Genomic DNA, 18651 nt, shown 5'->3' with positions numbered 1-18651 from the left:
AAACATCTCAACACATCAGTCAGATATTTAAAGCTTGGTTGCAAATGGGTCTTCCAAATGGACAATGACCCCAAGCATACTTCCAAAGCATACAACCAAGTCAAGGTATTGGAGTGGCCATCACAAAGCCCTGACCTCAATCCTATAGAGAATTTGTGGGCAGAACTGAAAAAGCATGTGTGAGCAAGGAGGCCTACAAACCTGACTCAGTTTCACCAGCTCTGTTAGGAGGAATGGGCCAAAATGCTATAGTGCCCCTAACAAAGTCAACTACCCACAAAGACAGGTGGGAAAAAGGGCTGCCTAAGTCTGGTTCCCAATAAGAGACAACGATAGACAGTTGTCCCTGATTGGGAACCATACCCGGCCAAAACAAAGAAATACAAAACATAGAAAATAGAACATAGAATGCCCACCCTACATCACACCCTGACCTAACCAAATAGAGAAATAAAACGGCTCTCTAAGGTCAGGGCATGACATTCTGACCCACTGGGAATGTGATGAAGCTGAAAAAGCTTAAATAAATAATTATCTTTGCTAATTTTCTGACATTTCACATTCTTAAAATAAAGTGGTGATCCTAACTGACCTAAAACAGGGAATGTTAACTTGGATTAAATGTCAGGAATTGTGATAAACTGAGTTCAAATGTGTTTAGCTAAGGTGTATGTAAACTTCTGACTTTAATTGTAACTTCAATGTCTGGAAAAGCGTCTTTTAAAAGTAATTTTGCCTAGTGAATTATTATTTTGGCAGCACACATCGATCAGTCAGCGCTAATATGGATTAAAATGACATGAAGAAAATTGCATTTGCAGAGGAGAGAGTTCTGAATTAATGGGTCATAAGGTAAAGGCTGACCTTTTTTCTGCGTGCTCTAACAGCGACATGTCTGTCTCGTATGTTGATCTAGCTAATTAGCATGTGTACACTCACTGCAATGCACAGCTGATACACTACTTGCATGTGCATTGGCCAGCTTTAGATTCAACATGGCTAACTGTTTCTTAGCAAGACAGTTTGTTGTATAGTTTGTGTTGTGAGAGGCTAGTTTTGGTAGAGGAAATGTAGGCTAGCTAGCAGTGGTTGCGTTGAAACTGACATCTGGCTGTAGATAAGTGTCATGGAAATTCTACACAGGGACAGTCAAAGTCAATCTTAAATTAATCATTATTATCAGCGCGCTGGAGAGGTTCCAACCAACTCAATGCACCAAGTACACATGTCGATCAGGAGCTCTACCCGGGGCAAGTTATATTTTTGCATCATTTAGCTTATTCATCATTCATAATTAATTCATCATTAACGTTTTCTTCATTCATGTGACCAACCTATACTGGGTCATGCATGTGACAGACCAATACCTCATGAGGCGTCTTCTCTTTAAGCTGAGACCTTGAATCTGAGATATCCCTTTCTCAAAACAAGGCTCTTCTAAATGCCTACAGACAGCTGTCAGCGGGGCTTTCCATGGTATCGTTGCATCTTTGCTCTAGTCTTCTCACAAGACAAGTGAATAGCCTTCTCTCTATAAGACTATGGGTACCTTTTTATGCATTACTCGCCTTAATTTGAATGGTTTTATAATTTTTTTTAAATAGAATTTATAAAATTCAATTGTTTGCGGATGATTTGTCTCCTTCTGGGCAGCTCACAGTAAGGGTCTCGTAGTCTTATGGTCAGACAGAAATTTCCCACACGCTTTATAAAATGCACCACCAGTTTTCCTTGCAGACCTAGGGCTGTTACGGTGACCGTATTACGCAGCACCGGCAGTCACGAGTCATGACCGAAGTCAAATTCCACATGACCGTTGATTCACGGTAATTAGGTTACTCTATGCAATAGCCAACAGCTATCAAGTCACTAATGACCTCACACTCAGCACTCTATTGTCCTTCTCATCACTCTGACGTCAATGCAAATGCAAGCGATAATCAAACTTCATGATTGAATTTGAATAATTTGCAGAGATCGCAATAGCAAAAACAATGAAAAACCTTGATTTAACCACGACTTCCCAAATGTACAGAAAAGAGCAGAAGATCTGAGCGGTAACATCAGGTCCAGTTTGTCAATAACAGGTGGAAACTGATTCTAAAACACGGTCATGCAACTGCAGCCGTTTGAGCACATTTTGGATTCTAGTCAAATGCGAGAGGTTGACAATATATGTCAGAGCAAAAACCAAGCCACGAGATCGAAGGAAATGTCTGTAGAGCTCAGAGACAGGATTGTGTCAAGGCACAGATCTGGGGAAGGGTACCAAAACATTTCTGCAGCATTGAAGGTCACCAAGAACACAGTGGCCTCCATCATTCTTAAATAGAAGAAGTTTGGAACCACTAAGACTCTTCCTAGAGCTGGCCGCCCTGCCAAACTGAGCAATAGGAGGAGTCGGGCCTTGGTCAGGGAGTTGACCAAGAACCCGATGGTCACTCTGACAGAGCTCCAGAGTTCCTCTGTGGAGATGGGAGAACCTCCAGAAGGACAACCATCTCTGCAGCACTCCACCAATTAGGCCTTCATGGTAGAGCTGCTGATGGAAGCCACTCCTCAGTAAAAGGCACATGACAGCCCGCTTGGAGTTTGCCAAAAGGTACCTAAAGGACTCTCAGACCATGAGGAACAAGATTCTCTGGGTTGATGAAACCAAGATTGAATTCTTTGGCCTGAATGCCAAGCGTCACGTCTGGAGGAAAGCCGGCACCATCCCTACGGTGAAGCATGGTGTTGGCAGCATCATGCTGTGGGGATATTTTTCAGTGGCAGGGACTTGGAGACGAGACAGGATCGAGGGAAAGATGAACGGAGCAAAGTACAGAGAGATCCTTGATGAAAACCTGCTCCAGAGCGGTCAGGACCTTAGACTGGGGTGAAGGTTCACCTTCCAACAGGACACCAACCCTAAGCACACAGCCAAGACAACACAGGAGTGACTTTGGCAAGTCTCTGAATGTCCTTGAGTGGCCCAGCCAGAGACCGGACTTGAAACCGATCAAACATCTCTGGAGAGACAGGAGAGACAGGTGATTTTGGTGCCCTTTTGACTATGGATTATTTTTGACCTGATTTGGTGCCTTTTAGATTCATGGATTATCTTTGACCTTTTCTGATCACTTGAAAATCAGATCTCAGCAATGGTGAGTCCTCTCCTCGTGAAGTAAGGTGTTATATGTTCCTGAGAAGCTGCTCTATAACATGGAATACAAAGTATAACATCAGAACCAACGTTTCATTTTGACCCTTAACACCGTACTCATAGTGCACTGACCTCTGCTCCACTGATGTCTGTAGTTGGAAGGGAAGTGTGACAATAGGGGGTAGCTATCTCATTCTGGTGTCTGGCAATAGGGGGTAGCTATCTCATTCTGGTGTCTGGCAATAGGGGGTAGCTGTCACGTTCTGACCTTTATTTCCGTTGTTTTGTATTTATTTAGTATGGTCAGGGCGTGAGTTGGGTGGGCAGTCTATGTTTGTTTTTCTATGTTTTGGGGCATTTCTATGTTTTCGGCCTAGTATGATTCTCAATCAGAGGCAGGTGTCATTAGTTGTCTCTGATTGAGAATCATACTTAGGTAGCCTGGGTTGCACTGTTTGTTTGTGGGTGATTGTCTATGTTGATGGCTTGTTTCAGCACAGGTCTCATTTTGTAGCTTCACGGTCGAATTTGGTTTATTGTTTTGGTTACTCGTTTGTATAGTGTTCAGTCTTTCTTGATTAAAGATTTGCCATGGACACTTACCACGCCGCGTATTGGTCCTCAGATCCATCTCGTCTCTCCTCTTCAGATGAAGAGGAGGACGGCCGTACAGAATCACCCACCAACCAAGGACCAAGCGGCGTGGTAGAAAACAGCGACGACAGCAGCAGCAGCAGCAGCAGCAACAACAGCGGCCGGTATCACAGGACTCCTGGACATGGGAGGAGATACTGAACGGAGAGGGACCCTGGGCACAGGCTGGGGAATATCGCCGCCCCAAAGCAGAGCTGGAGGCAGCGAAAGCTGAGCGGCGGCGATATGAGGAGGCAGCACGGCAGTGCGACAGGTACGAGAGACAGCCCCAAATAAATTTTGGGGGGGGGCACACGAGGGGTGGAGCTAAGCCAGGTAGCAGACCTGCGCTCACTCCTCGTGCTTATTATAAGCAGCGAGATACTGGGCAGGCACCGTGTTATGCGGTTAAGCGCACGGTGTCGCCAGTACGTGCCCATAGCCTGGTGCGCTATGGGACAGCCCCCCGAGAGTGTCATGCGAGTGCGGGCATCGAGCCAGGGCGTATGGTGCCTGCTCAGCGGGTCTGGTCGCCGGTACGCAGTTTTGGCCCAGGGTATCCTGCGCCGGCTCTGCGTGCTGTGTCTCCGGGGCGCTGGGAGGGTGCAGTGCGTCCTCTGCCCGCGCTCCGCTCGTGCCGGGCGAATGTGGGAATGGAGCCGAAGGGAGAGGTGCGTGTAGTAAGCACTAGATCTCCCGTGCTTACCCACAGCCCGGTTCAACCTGTGCCTGCACTCTGGACGGTCCGGGTTAGAGTGGTTATCCAGCCTGGGGAAGTGGTGCCAAGGTTGCGCACAGGAGCTCCAGTGCTCCCCCACAGCCCGGTCTTTCAGGTGCCTCCTCTTAACCCCAAGCCTCCTGAAGGTCTTCCCAGCCTGGTGGTTCCTGTGGCAGCCCCACGCACCAGGCTGTCTCTCTGTCTCCTCCCTGCAGGTGGTCCTGTCTGTCCGGCGCCGCTGCCGGAGTCTCCCGCCTGTCCGGCGCCTCTGCCGGAGTCTCCCGCCTGTCCGGCGCCTCTGCCGGAGTCTCCCGCCTGTCCGGCGCCTCTGCCGGAGCCTCCCGCCTGTCCGGCGCCTCTGCCGGAGCCTCCCGCCTGTCCGGCGCCTCTGCCGGAGCCTCCCGCCTGTCCGGCGCCTCTGCCGGAGCCTCCCGCCTGTCCGGCGCCTCTGCCGGAGCCTCCCGCCTGTCCGGCGCCTCTGCCGGAGCCTCCCGCCTGTCCGGCGCCTCTGCCGGAGCCTCCCGCCTGTCCGGCGCCTCGGCCGGAGCCTCCCGCCTGTCCGGCGCCGCTGCCGGAGCCTCCCGCCTGTCCGGCGCAGCTGCCGGAGCCTCTCGCCTGCCCGGCGCCGCTGCCGGAGCCCCCCGCCTGCCCGGCGCCGCTGCCGGAGCCCCCCGCCTGCCCGGCGCCGCTGCCGGAGCCCCCCGCCTGTCCGGCGCCGCTGCCGGAGCCCCTCTGCCCAGAGCAGCTGCCCCTCTGTCCCGAGCAGCTGCCTCTCTGTCCCGAGCAGCTGCCTCTCTGTCCCGAGCAGCTGTCTCTCTGTCCCGAGCAGCTGTCTCTCTGTCCCGAGCAGCTGTCTCTCTGTCCCGAGCAGCTGTCTCTCTGTCCCGAGCAGCTGTCCCTCTGTCCCGAGCTGTCCCTCTGTCCAGTGGGGTCATTGAGAGGGGTGGTCATGCTGAGAAAGCTACGGAGGCGGACAATAAGGCGGACTAAGACAATGATGAGGTGGGGTCCGCGTCCCGCGCCAGAGCCACCACCGCGGACAGACGCCCACCCAGACCCTCCCCTATAGGTCAAGGTTTTGCGGACGGAGTCCGCACCTTTGGGGGGGGGTACTGTCACGTTCTGACCTTTATTTCCGTTGTTTTGTATTTATTTAGTATGGTCAGGGCGTGAGTTGGGTGGGCAGTCTATGTTTGTTTTTCTATGTTTTGGGGCATTTCTATGTTTTCGGCCTAGTATGGTTCTCAATCAGAGGCAGGTGTCATTAGTTGTCTCTGATTGAGAATCATACTTAGGTAGCCTGGGTTGCACTGTTTGTTTGTGGGTGATTGTCTATGTTGATGGCTTGTTTCAGCACAGGTCTCATTTTGTAGCTTCACGGTCGAATTTGGTTTATTGTTTTGGTTACTCGTTTGTATAGTGTTCAGTCTTTCTTGATTAAAGATTTGCCATGGACACTTACCACGCCGCGTATTGGTCCTCAGATCCATCTCGTCTCTCCTCTTCAGATGAAGAGGAGGACGGCCGTGACAGTAGCTATCTAATTCTAGCAATCTATTTTCTGTGGTAATAGGCTACAATTTGAACATGACTGATGCTTTGAGAGATGAAGAAACGCTGAAATCAGTAGAGCAACATGGTCTCTACTTTGGACTTATTTTCCCCCAGTGATCACAGCATCCAGTTAGACATAACTGTGAGGGAAAATGTTATTGTCTGAAGAGATGGCCTTGAATTGTACACAGCATCTCCTCTCACTCTATCTTGGTTCGTGCAGGGGACTGTGACCTCCTCCTCAGACCAATTGGCAGTACACCCAGGACATTGAGAGAGGAGAAATTTCGATTGAGTTTGAGTCCTTAGTGGTGAATTTTCACAACATAACCATGGCCTCTTTGGGCTGGGTCTCATTTAGGCTGACAACACAACCAACAAAACACCTCAGTAGACTGGAAACAAATGTAATTATTAATCATGATCAATATATTTGCACTGATGAATTACTGCTTTAGAACTTCCACCCATATTCCCTATTACAACTGTAAAATAAATTATTAGCTCAGTGTAATGACTGCAATTTGATTCAGCACAGTGTAAATCAGTGGAGGCTCCTCAGAGGAGGAAGGGGAGAATATTTCTCCTCAGTGAATTTCAGAAAAATACAAATAGTAAAACATTGAAAAAGTTATCCTTTTTAGATAAAACTTTACTAAATATATTCACATCACCAAATAATTGATTAAAAACACTGTTTTGCAGTGAAGGTCTACAGCAGCCTCAAAAGCACTCTGTGGGGTAGCTCCATGGTGTAGCCGGAGGACAGATAGCTTCCGTCATCCTCTTGGTACATTGACTTCAATACAAAACCTAGAAGGCTCTTGGTTCTCACCCCCTTCCATAGACTTATACAGTAATTATGACAACTTCCGGAGGACCTTCTCCAACCTATCAGAGCTCTTGCAGCATGAACTGACATGTTGTCCATCCAATCAAATGATCAGAGAATTAATCTAGTACTGAAAGCATAAGCTACAGCTAGCTAGCACTGCAGTGCATAAAATGTGGTGAGTAGTTGACTCAAAGAGAGAGAAAGACAATAGTTGAACAGTTTTCAACAAATTAATTTACTCAAAAAAGAAAGAGAAGCGAGAGAAAAAGATTGAAAAAAAGACAGTTTCACTTACTTAGCTAGAAAATGCAGCTGGCTAGTTTAGTTACTCAAACACCCGTCACAAACAGAGAGATGCTATGTTAGTTACCTGGCTATGACTATCCAACACAACACTGGAATTCTTCCAAGTCAAGGTAAGCTTTTGGATGTATTAATTTCTTGCCGCCGGTGTAACTGCATGATTGTAGTGGGTTTACTAACGCATTAGTTATTTTAGCTATGTTGACTATGACGTTACTTTAGCTAATATGGAGACAACGATGTAGGCTGTGTGTAGTGGTTGACATGGTTTGGCTAGGAACGTTTTTTTCACCTGGTCACATACAGCTGTGTTCATTGAAGTCCACAAAGGAAAGGGTGAGAGGAGGAGAGTGCATAGAGGCAAGAATGAATACAACGTGACTGCTATGAAAGTGAATTGTGAAACAAGGATAAAAATACCTGAATTTTTCCCATATAAACTCTCGTTTGCAACTGTTGGACTAATGATTGCACCCTAGATAAGCCAGATGCAGGCAAGAGTGTGCCATGCAGTATTGAATGTGTCACTCTGTCATCTCACATTTTTATCTCGACATGTGTGCACCTAAGTTGTAAACTTTCATTCATAGGCTAGGTTGTAGGCTAGGGAAAATTTGAGTATCATGCAGTAGCCTAAACCTATCGATATTACATTGAACTGGCTGAATGGAATATGAATGACAGTCATCCAACATGCTGTAGTAGAATAAGGCCATGCTCATTAAAAAAAATGTGTCCTCCTTTATCATAAACGGCACTGATCGCCACTGGTGTAAATTGCGATAACAGCTTGTCTTTTACGAAGTTCACGTTCAAGTTTGTACATTCACTCACATGTCAGAGAAGGAGTCTTGTGATTTACATTACAAAATAGAGTAAACAAGTTTCAATTCAAAATGCAAGATTAAAGTTGAAAGTGAACAGACAAGGTTCAACATTCACTTGCTATGAAAGTAACTCAAGTGCTCTGATCAGGGTACAGGAAACGGAGCTGGGAAGAGGCAGCTCGAAGCAACTGTTCACCTGCAACAAGGTGCAAGAGACACAATATAAGATTATACAAAGGGTTCATACGACTCCCATTATATGTAGTAAAATGAAAGCATAATTCTCAGATACCTGTTGTAAGTGTAAGAAGGAAAAAGGCACTCATGGCCATCTATTTTGGACTTGCCCATTAAGTACAATCTTCTTGGAGAATGTCAAAACGGAGCTGGAGGGAAGTTGGATGTCTTATAAGAATGGACCCATGGCTATTTGTATTGGGTGTTGTCGGGAATAGGCCCTCACTTACCTTAGCACAGCTCAATCTACATTGTAGTATTGTTGTATGTGTCACACCCTGATCTGTTTCACCTGTCTTTGTGCTTGTCTCCACCCCCCCTCCAGGTGTCGCCCACCTTCCCTATTATCCCCTGTGCATTTATACCTGTGTTCTCTGTTTGTCTGTTGCCAGTTCGTCTTGTCTTGTCAAGCCTACCAGCGTGTTTTTCGTACTCCTTTGAGCACCTGTTTTCTAGTTATCCTGGTTTTGATCATTCTGCAAGCCCTGACCCTGAACCTGCCTGCCGTTCTGTACCTTTTGCCACTGCCCTGGATTACTGACCTCTGCCTGCCCTTGACCTGTCCTTTGTCTGCCCCCTGTTTATATAATAAATGTCCGTTATTCGAACTGTCTGCATCTGGGTCTATTTTCTGAGCCGTGATACTGTGGTGGCATTATACATTTTGTATTGTATATATGTAGTGGTGTAATAATGTTGTAATGTATGATGTATTGTTTTATCTTCTGTTTTATATGTGATGTAAGTGCCTTAATGTGGTTGAACCCCAGGAAGAGTAGCTGCTGCCTTGGCAGCAGGCAATGGTAATCCCTAATAAATGCAAATACAAATCTTCTGAAAAAATTCTTAACCACATTGTTGGTTAAGGGCTTGTAAGTAAGCATTTCACTGTCAGGTCTACTACACTGGTTGTATTTGTTGCATGTGACAAATATCATTTGATTTGATTTGGATAAAAGACTAGCCACCAACAATAAATCAGTGGTATTGTGAGATGTTTAAAGTCTTACCACTGGAGAAAATAATAGCAAGAAAGGAGATTTCTATAAAATATGGGACCCTTTTTTCTTCTTCTCTCTCTTCCCCCTAATCTTGCAGATAATCTAAGAAGTGTCCATGTAAGAATTCAATGAATCTATGGGTCAGCTGGACCCTGTTCGCTTTCTTGTATAAAATAATAATTTTGTCGTATAGACCTCTATACTCTGTTAAATGTATTTTACACACTACAGCCACACAAATGAAGAGCAGAGAACTGAAAGGGAATGTATAATTCATATTGTTTTTGTTTTGGTGTTTGTTGGTTATGCTATGTTTTATGTTACCTTGTGGAATTCAAATATATGTACATACTGTATGTACAATTTGCTTATGATGTTGACCTGAAACAAGGAAAATGCTATAATAATAATCAAAAATGATATATCTAAAAAACGTTCACATGTTAAAAAAACAAGCCTTTATCGAAGGTGTTGTGATGGAAGGCTTTAGAAGGTGAGCCACGTAAGGTAAATTACAGAATATTAAATCTCATCTCCTCATAATTTTCTGACAGATCGTTAAAGTAATCATTTTCACGATTGATGTGATCTCCCATGTTAGCAAAATCATGATAGACTCTGATATCAACATATTCAAGATTGATTGGATCCATGACGCCCGTGTAATCGTGGCCCTAGCATAGATTTATGGGCTGCGTCCCAAATGGGAGCCTATTCCCTATACTATACATATGTAGTATCTTAATTTGACCATGGTGTGGCAGGAGAACTTTACTCCAATGCAGGACTTTTAAAAAAAACTTGTGGTGTATTTGAGGTTTAAAAAGGCTTCTGAAGTTCGGCATTTCCACTTTGAGATTTCAGACTTGATTTCCCCTTTTGAAAAATGTACCAACCCCAACAAAAATGTCCATTCATTATAATTAAGACCTGTATAGTGTATAATGATAATGAAAAGGTTTGGTGCCTTTACTATTTCTTGAACTTCTTCATCCTTACAAGATCAGTTGCTGTGAGCATCACTAAATGACCTCATAGTCCCTTTCATGTGGTAGGGCCAAAGTTCATGATGCCAGGGACCATGTCTGCATCCCAAATGGCACCCTATTCTGTACATAGTGTACTACTTTTGGCATCATGTACTCCTGAAAAGGAGTATGAGGTCATTTAGTGATGCTCACAGCCAATGGTAAAAAAATTCAAGAAATAGTATAGCCACCAAGCCTTTTCATTACACATTTTTGATGACAAATTGCTTAAAGGTACATTTATGGACAGAAATAATACACTATAACATTGTTCCTGTTTTGCTATTACATATTCCAGCAAAGTTTGTAGACTATATCTAAATAATCTCTATAGCAATTGAGGCATTGACATCATTACACAAACATACAGATAATATGTACCCAATAGCTATAATTAATTTACATTTTTTAAATGTATCCTTTATTTAACTGGGCAAGTCAGTTAAGAACAAATTCATATTTACAATGACGGCCTACCAAAAGGGCGAAGGCCTCCTGTGCGGACAGGGGCTGGGATAAAACATTTATAAAATATAGGACAAAACACACATCACGACAAGAGAGACACCACAACACTACATAAAGAGAGACCTATAAGACAACAACACAGCATGGCAGCAACACATGAAAACAAAGCAACGGTAGCAACACAACATGACAACAACATGGTAGAAACACAACACAGCAGCAGCACAACAGTAGCAGCACAAAATATGGAACAATATGGTATTGGGCATACACAACAGCACAAAGGGAAAGAAGGCAGAGACAACAATACATCCCGCGAAGCAGCCACTACGGTCAGTGAGAGTGTCCATGATTGAGTCTTTGAATGAAGCATCACCTGCCTGAAGTAGTTTCTGAAAGCAAGACTGTTCAAATCAAACAACACTTCATTTATAGTGCTCATGTCTTACAGGGGATGCATTTCAAAGCCTTTGACAGATCAAATAATAAAAGGTGAGAGAATGAGACAAGTTGAAATAGTAAAACAATAATAAAATAACAATGGACACAAGAGACTAATGTATAAAATAAATACAAAATGAATAAGACATATAGGATGGGATAAAATACATGAAATACGTAGTACGACTAAAAGCACCATATGTAAAAGCTTGGCTAAAAAGACGTGTTAAGATGTTTCATAAACATTTCTACAGTTTCTGAGGCCCTCAGATCCTCCAGCAGGCTGTTCCAAAGACCAGGACCATAGTGGCTGACCAAACGTTTTGGTTCTGACCTTTGGATCAACTAATAGGCCAGTGCCAAAGGATCTGAAGGGACCAACCAGGCACATATCCTAAAAGCATATCAGACATGTATTCGGTTGCAAGGCCACATAGTGCTTTAAAAATCAATAAAGCAATTATAAAATCAATTGTAAAACCATCAGGCAACCATTGCAGGGACTTTAAAAATAGGGCTAATGTGTGCTCTCCTTCTGGTCTTCGTTAGCACACGTGCTGCCGCATTCGGGAATTATTTGGAGTTGGCTAATGTTTTTTTGGGAAAGGACCAGACAGGAGAGCATTGCAATAATCAAGCCTATTAGTAATAAAAGCATGCATTAGTGTCAGTGTTGGCCTGGCAGAGAAATGGACACTCTTTGGCAATATTTCTTAGGTGATAAAAAGCCAATTTAGTCACATTGGTTTGGAGAGGTCTCTCCTCTCTATCTGCAATCATCCCTCCATCCCCACCTCCAACACACTCCGTTTCGAACTATGTGTTCTCTCACCATGCTCTCACAGACACTCAGGCCACCTGTTGGCTAGCAGAGGCTATCGCTGTCCCACAGGGAACTCCGAATTCCCCACCTGTTCTCCCATACTATTTCTACATGGACTCTCTCCATGGACCCTTCTATTTAATAAGAAATGTTGCACTGACTCTATCCACACTCACACTGACACTCCAACACACCCTCACACACACATAACGCGCAGATTCACACTGACTCTATCCACACTCCCACACTCACACTGACACTCCAACACACCCTCACACACACATACCGTGCAGATTCACACTGACTCTACACACACGCACACACACTCAATCATCATATACGCTGCCGCTGCTCTGTTAATCACATGTCCTGATGCCTAGTCTCCTTACCCCTGTACACATATAACATTCCCACTCCAGTATCCCTGCACATTGTAAATATGGTATTGGAACTGACCCTGTATATAGCTTACTTACTTTTTTTGTATTTATAAAAAGTTATAGTACAACTGATATTGATCAGCGCATTGTTGGGAAAGAAAGGCATTTCACTGTACTTGTGCACGTGACAATAAAAACGTAACATTTTTAACTTGAAAATACTACCACTACTCTGAAAGAGGCAATCTGCAGGCAGAGAGAGGCATATATTAACATCACAGGCTGCACTTAGCTAGGTCAATGAGACTAGCAGATGGGATGGGGCTATGTCAACCCATCACAGTGCATTATCAGACTGAGAAAGAGCAGGCAAAGGACTGTTTGGTAAATGAGATATGAGATTGGTGTATTCATTTACATATGGATACAGAGAATAAATATAGAGTGAAAAGTAGTCAAAAAGTTGCTTGAAATACACTATGTCTGTTTCGACAGTAACTATTCCAATCTGACTACTCAAACCTTTGGTGAAAGTTTAAGTTATACATTTAAAGTACACTCGTAATGAAGAGATCCCAGAAGAAAACGCTATGGCTGCTAATAAAAACATTGAAAAAAGCACTCAAGTACACAATGGTTCCACCTCTGTGTGAAGAGGGTGCATGCATTAACCTGTCAGGACAGTCAGGCATTTCTAAAATGTTAACAAGGGACAGACTGAACCTTACAGAGAAGCAAACACGCTGATCTGAACCTTCTGCTCAGGGGACACGGCTATAATTAACAAGAACTGGAAGGCCAAGAAGATCATCAAAAGACCTCAGCCACCCGAGCCACTGGCCTGTTCACCCCGCTACCATCTAGAAAGGCGGAGAGAGTACAGGTGCATCAAAGCGGGGACCGAGAGACTGATAAACAGCTTCTATCTCCAGGCCATCAGACTATTAAAACCTTGACAGGATCGGTGTCCCTAAATGTTCTTTAGAACCCAATTCATACAGTCCCATTTTTACCACATTCTTGCCTGGATAAGACTGTTACATCTACTTTGCACATGCCGGCGAGTTTAAGAGGACCTCGACCGAGGTGGGTGGATATGTACAGTATATGAATAAATCCATTGAATATACACCATCACAAAGAAATCCATTATTACTTTGTTTTAGGCAGGTCCTAAGAAACACTAATGAAATATATTTTCAAAAAGAGTAGAATGGCATATGTTGATTTGAATTATGTTATGGGTCTGTGTAGCCTTGGCCGCACTATCCAAATCAAATCAATCGTTATTTTGTTAATTAAACAGACAAGACACACCTCGCAGGCAACACCCACATATTTTATAGTAAGAATATAATGGAAAAGAACAAAATAAAGAACAAAAAGCAATTATCCACTCAACTTGCGTCACAAAAAAATAAAAAGGGATATTTTAAAACAGAGCAAAAATAATCAACTTGTTAAACTAGGCCTAGCCTACATAACATACAGGCAAAAAGTTCTAAAACAGAGCAAAATAATCAACTTGTTAAACTAGGCCTAGCCTACATAACATACAGGCAAAATGTTCTAAAACACAGCAAAATAATCAACTTGTTAAACTAGGCCTAGCCTATGTTGTAATAAATGAGCCAACTGGAAAAGATGACCATGAGCAGCACTCATCTCAACAAGCACATGTTGTAATAAATGAGCCAACTGGAAAACATGACCACGAGCAGCACTCAACTCAACTTAACTAACATTTCCACACCCTAATTGTACCCTAACCGATATCTAAACGCAGATTCAGTGAAAATAAAAATCTGACATTGATTGATTGATCAAGTCCCCAAATTAACTTCCTTGAGACCAGCCACCTTGGCAGCTGATGAAACTGTGGGTTTGCACAACCAAATAATTTCTGGACAAGCTGTCAGAAACTGGTTCAGGGAAGCTCATTTGTAGTTCGTCGTCCTCACCAGGGTCTTGACCTAATTAAAGTTCTGCGTTGTAACCTACTAAGGTGGGCAAATGCTCACATTCGATGGCCTCTGGCACGCTGGAGAAGTGGACTCTTCACGAATGAATACCGGTTTCAACTGTACCGAGCAGATGGCTTCGTGTGAGCGAGCGGTTTGCTGATGTCAACGTTGTGAACAGAGTGCCCCATGCTGGCAGTGGGGTTATGGCATGAGCAAGCATAAGCTACGGACAATGAACACAATTGCATTTTACCGATGGCAATTTGAATGCACAGAGATATCGTGACGAGATCCCGAGGCCCATTGTCGTGACGTTCATCCGCCGCCATCACCTCATGTTTCAGCATGATAATGCATGGATCAATGTCGCAAGGATCGGAAACAAAATTCCTGGAAGCTGAAAACGTCCTAGTTCTTCCATGGACTACGTACTCACCAGACATATCACCCATTGAGCCTGTTTGGGAGGCTCTGGATCGACATATACGACAGCATGTTCCAGTTCCTGACAATATCCAGCAACTTCGCACAGCCGTTGAAGAGGAGTGGTACAACCTTCCACAGGCCGCAATCAACAACCCGACCAACTCAATGCGCATGAGATGTGTCGGGATGCATGAGTCAAAAGGTGGTCACACCAGATACTGACTGGTTTTCTGATCCACACCCCATTTTTTAAAGGTATCTGTGACCAACAGATGCATATCTGTATTCCCAGTCATGTGAAACACATAGATTAGGGCCTAATTCATTTATTTCAATTGACTGATTTCCTTCTATGATCTGTAACTCAGTAAAATCTTAGAAATTGTTGCATGTTGTGTTTATATTTTTGTGTGTATTTTATGTCATTTATGTAATTCAGGGCTCATCTGTAAAGTAAATCTTGGTCTCAGTATGACTCCCCGATCAAATAAAGGGTAAATAACACACCATTATACATTATATACACCTTCCTAACATTGACCCCCCCCCCCCAATTAATCAGGGCATGGACTCAATTCGGGACGATTGCTGATACACAAGGGAAACTGTTGAGCATGAAAAACCTAGCAGCATTGCAGAGGGTGAATGGGGTACACAGACATATTACGGACTCTTACATTGCTCGTTCTGATATTTCTTTGTTACTTTTTGGATTATGTGTGCATTGTTTTGTATTGCTAGGCATTACTGCACTGTGGGGGCTAGAAAAACAGCATTTTGCTGCACCTGCGATGACATCTGCAAATCTGTGCACACAACCAATACACTTTTATTTGATGTAGAAACATTAACAGGGACATTCGAGAAACATTACAGGGACATTGCAGTAACATTACAGGGACATTGCAGTAACATTACAGGGACATTGCAGTAACATTACAGGGACATTGCAGAAACTTTACACACAGGAATATTGCCTATTTTTTGTTGAAGAACACAACATCACAGGTCAACGGCAGGAATAGCATATTTTAGCACGCCACCGACAATTTAGTCTATAATTGCGAAAAACAAATACAATCTACTACTAGCACAAGTGACTTATGCCTGTGAGGCACTGCTCCCTCAGACTTATGTTTGCCTCACAGGCTGATGTTTACACACTGCTGCCTCACAGGCTGATGTTTACACACTGCTGCCTCACAGGCTGATGTTTAAGCAACTACGCCAATTCAAATTAAAACATGTAAAGGGGGAGAGCGAGAATAACCATTTTGAAATATTTAATCTAGCTGGCTGATCCAAAAACACTGAAATGGCTGGACTGTTTTGAAATTATACTGGCTAACATATAAAACACTGAAATAGCTGGACTGTTTTGAAATTATACTGGCTAACATATAAAACACTGAAATAGCTGGACTGTTTTGAAATTATACTGGCTAACATATAAAACACTGAAATAGCTGGACTGTTTTGAAATTATACTGGCTAACATATAAAACACTGAAATAGCAAGACTACTTAGACATTATACAGGCTGATATATATATAATCTAAGCTATTTAGCTGGTTGGTTATCTTTTTAAAGGAGCTTGCAGCTAAATTGACTATTTTGCTGATGTTTTTAATCTGACAAGATAATGCAGCAATTAGAGCTACCAATGCCAGTGGTGGAAAAAGTACCCAATTGTCACGCTTCAGCAAAAGTAAAGATGCATTAATAGAAAATGACTCAAGTGAAAGTGAAAATCACCCAGTAAAATACTACTTGAGTAAAAGTCTAAAAGTATTTGATTTTAGATATACTTAAGTATCAAAAGTAAACATATAAATCATTTCAAATTCCCTATATTAAGCAAACCAGACTACACCATTTTTTAATATTTTTTTTACATTTACGGATAGCTGGTGGCACACCTCAACACATTTGTGTTTATGGAGTCCGCCAGATCAGGTAGTAGGGATGGCCAGGGACGTTTTCTTGATAAGTGTGTGAATTGGACCATTTTCCTGTCCTGCTAAGCATTCAAAATGTATCAAGTACTTTTGGGTGTCAGGGAAAATGTATGGAGTAAAAAGTACATTATTTTCTTTAGGAATGTAGTGAAGTAAAAGTAAAAGTGGTTAAAAAAGTAAAGTACAAATACCCCCAAAAACGACTTAAGTAGTACTTTAAAGTATTTTTACACAAGTACTACACCACTGCTAACTTCTTAGCTAGCTATTTTCTCTTGAGCAATGAGCTAATATAGCAAGCTGTATCTTAGCTGGCTGGTTAAATAGCGCTATCTATTCATACAACTAATACAATACATGCTCTTCTGAGGCTGATCTGAGTAAATAGGGGCCTTACAGGCTAATCGATAATATAGTTTCCTCTCAGGCGGGTCAGAGTAAATATGGGCCTAACAGGCTGGTCTAATGGTCTTTAATAAAGGCTCCTCGGAGGCTGATCAGAGCAAATAGTGGCCTTACAGGCTGGTCTATCATGGTAAAGGTTCATTTCAGGCTTGCCAGTTTAAATAAGGGCCTCGCAGATGGATCTATAATAAAGGTTCCTCACAGACTGTAAGGCCCATATTTAGAATATTTTGTCAACAATGAACTATCCACTGAAGACAAAGGGTGGGTCTATATTCTACTGGTGAAAAACACATAAAGGCGGAAAACGTGGCAATTGCAATTTTCCTCGGGTGATTGGAACAATTGTTGTCCATATAGACCACCCACACACTGCAAAGTTCCCCCGCTACGCCCACAATCCACGTTAAAACAGTAATAGACGACAAGACATTCATTCTCCCGCACCCACAGACCAGTCCATACAGATGGAGGACACAAATAGCCCACTAGGTGTCAGGGCAAACATGAGTAATATCTCCTGAAACGCCTCATAACCTTCACATTTCAAATTTGCCAAGAATTTCCACTAGCTTTTGACACTTAGAGAAATGACCGTCTGTTTTAAGCCTACCTTCTGGTCCTCTAAAAGTTATTAACGGCCGATGAAAAAGACAAGTTATAATACCTCATAAATCACCAGACTCTGTACACTGCCTTCTGTTTTTACCTTTTGCTGATCATGTCACTTGATCTCCAGCACCTGCTCCGTATTGGACGTGCGTAGGCTATGCAATCTTTTCCTACACTTATCTTATACTTCATCTCAACTATGTGCAGGAAACAGTTTGGTCCCACTGGATAATGATGCCACTTTTGACTGATAAAACCATTCAAGAATCACCACCAAAACCATCTCCCCCACTACCAGGGGCTATCAAACATTTGTAATTTCAGCAATTTAGCGCCAGTGCTTATCTATGTCAGGAATGGGGATATGTGTCATGATGGAAATTGCTGCTCAGAAGATGAAATGATCCGACCATGATATGGAACGTTGAATGTTCATCCTCCGGCTCAATGAGGTGTCAAATCCTGACACATACTGTAATGTACTCTACGCCCTGCATCCGCAAATGGTATGCACCCAAACGGTATGATGTCAATGGTGATAAAGTTGAACACTGTTGAAAGAGGAAGGGGGGATAGCTCATGATTTGTTTTTAACCTTTGTTAACGCCCGTTTTGTCAGGTTGGTTTTGGAAACAGGATCCCAAATGAAGTCCGGACAAGATTGCTTATTATTTGTGTATACCGAGTACACCACCTTGGCACTTTGGTCCTGTAAAAACTAAGGACTAACCTTTTCCAAAAATACGAAAGAGGAATAGTTTGTCAGCACGAAAACCTACTTGTAAATTTACACCGCATTTCTAAACCTTTGTTTTCATTTTTATTTTACCAGGTAAGGTCAAACGTTATTACCATGTCGCCCCGAGAGTGTGATTATAGGGACTGGACTAAT

The sequence above is a fragment of the Oncorhynchus mykiss genome, chromosome 5 (assembly GCF_013265735.2).
Source record: "Oncorhynchus mykiss isolate Arlee chromosome 5, USDA_OmykA_1.1, whole genome shotgun sequence".
Lineage (NCBI taxonomy): Eukaryota > Metazoa > Chordata > Actinopteri > Salmoniformes > Salmonidae > Oncorhynchus > Oncorhynchus mykiss.
This window is presented reverse-complemented; position numbering follows the sequence as displayed.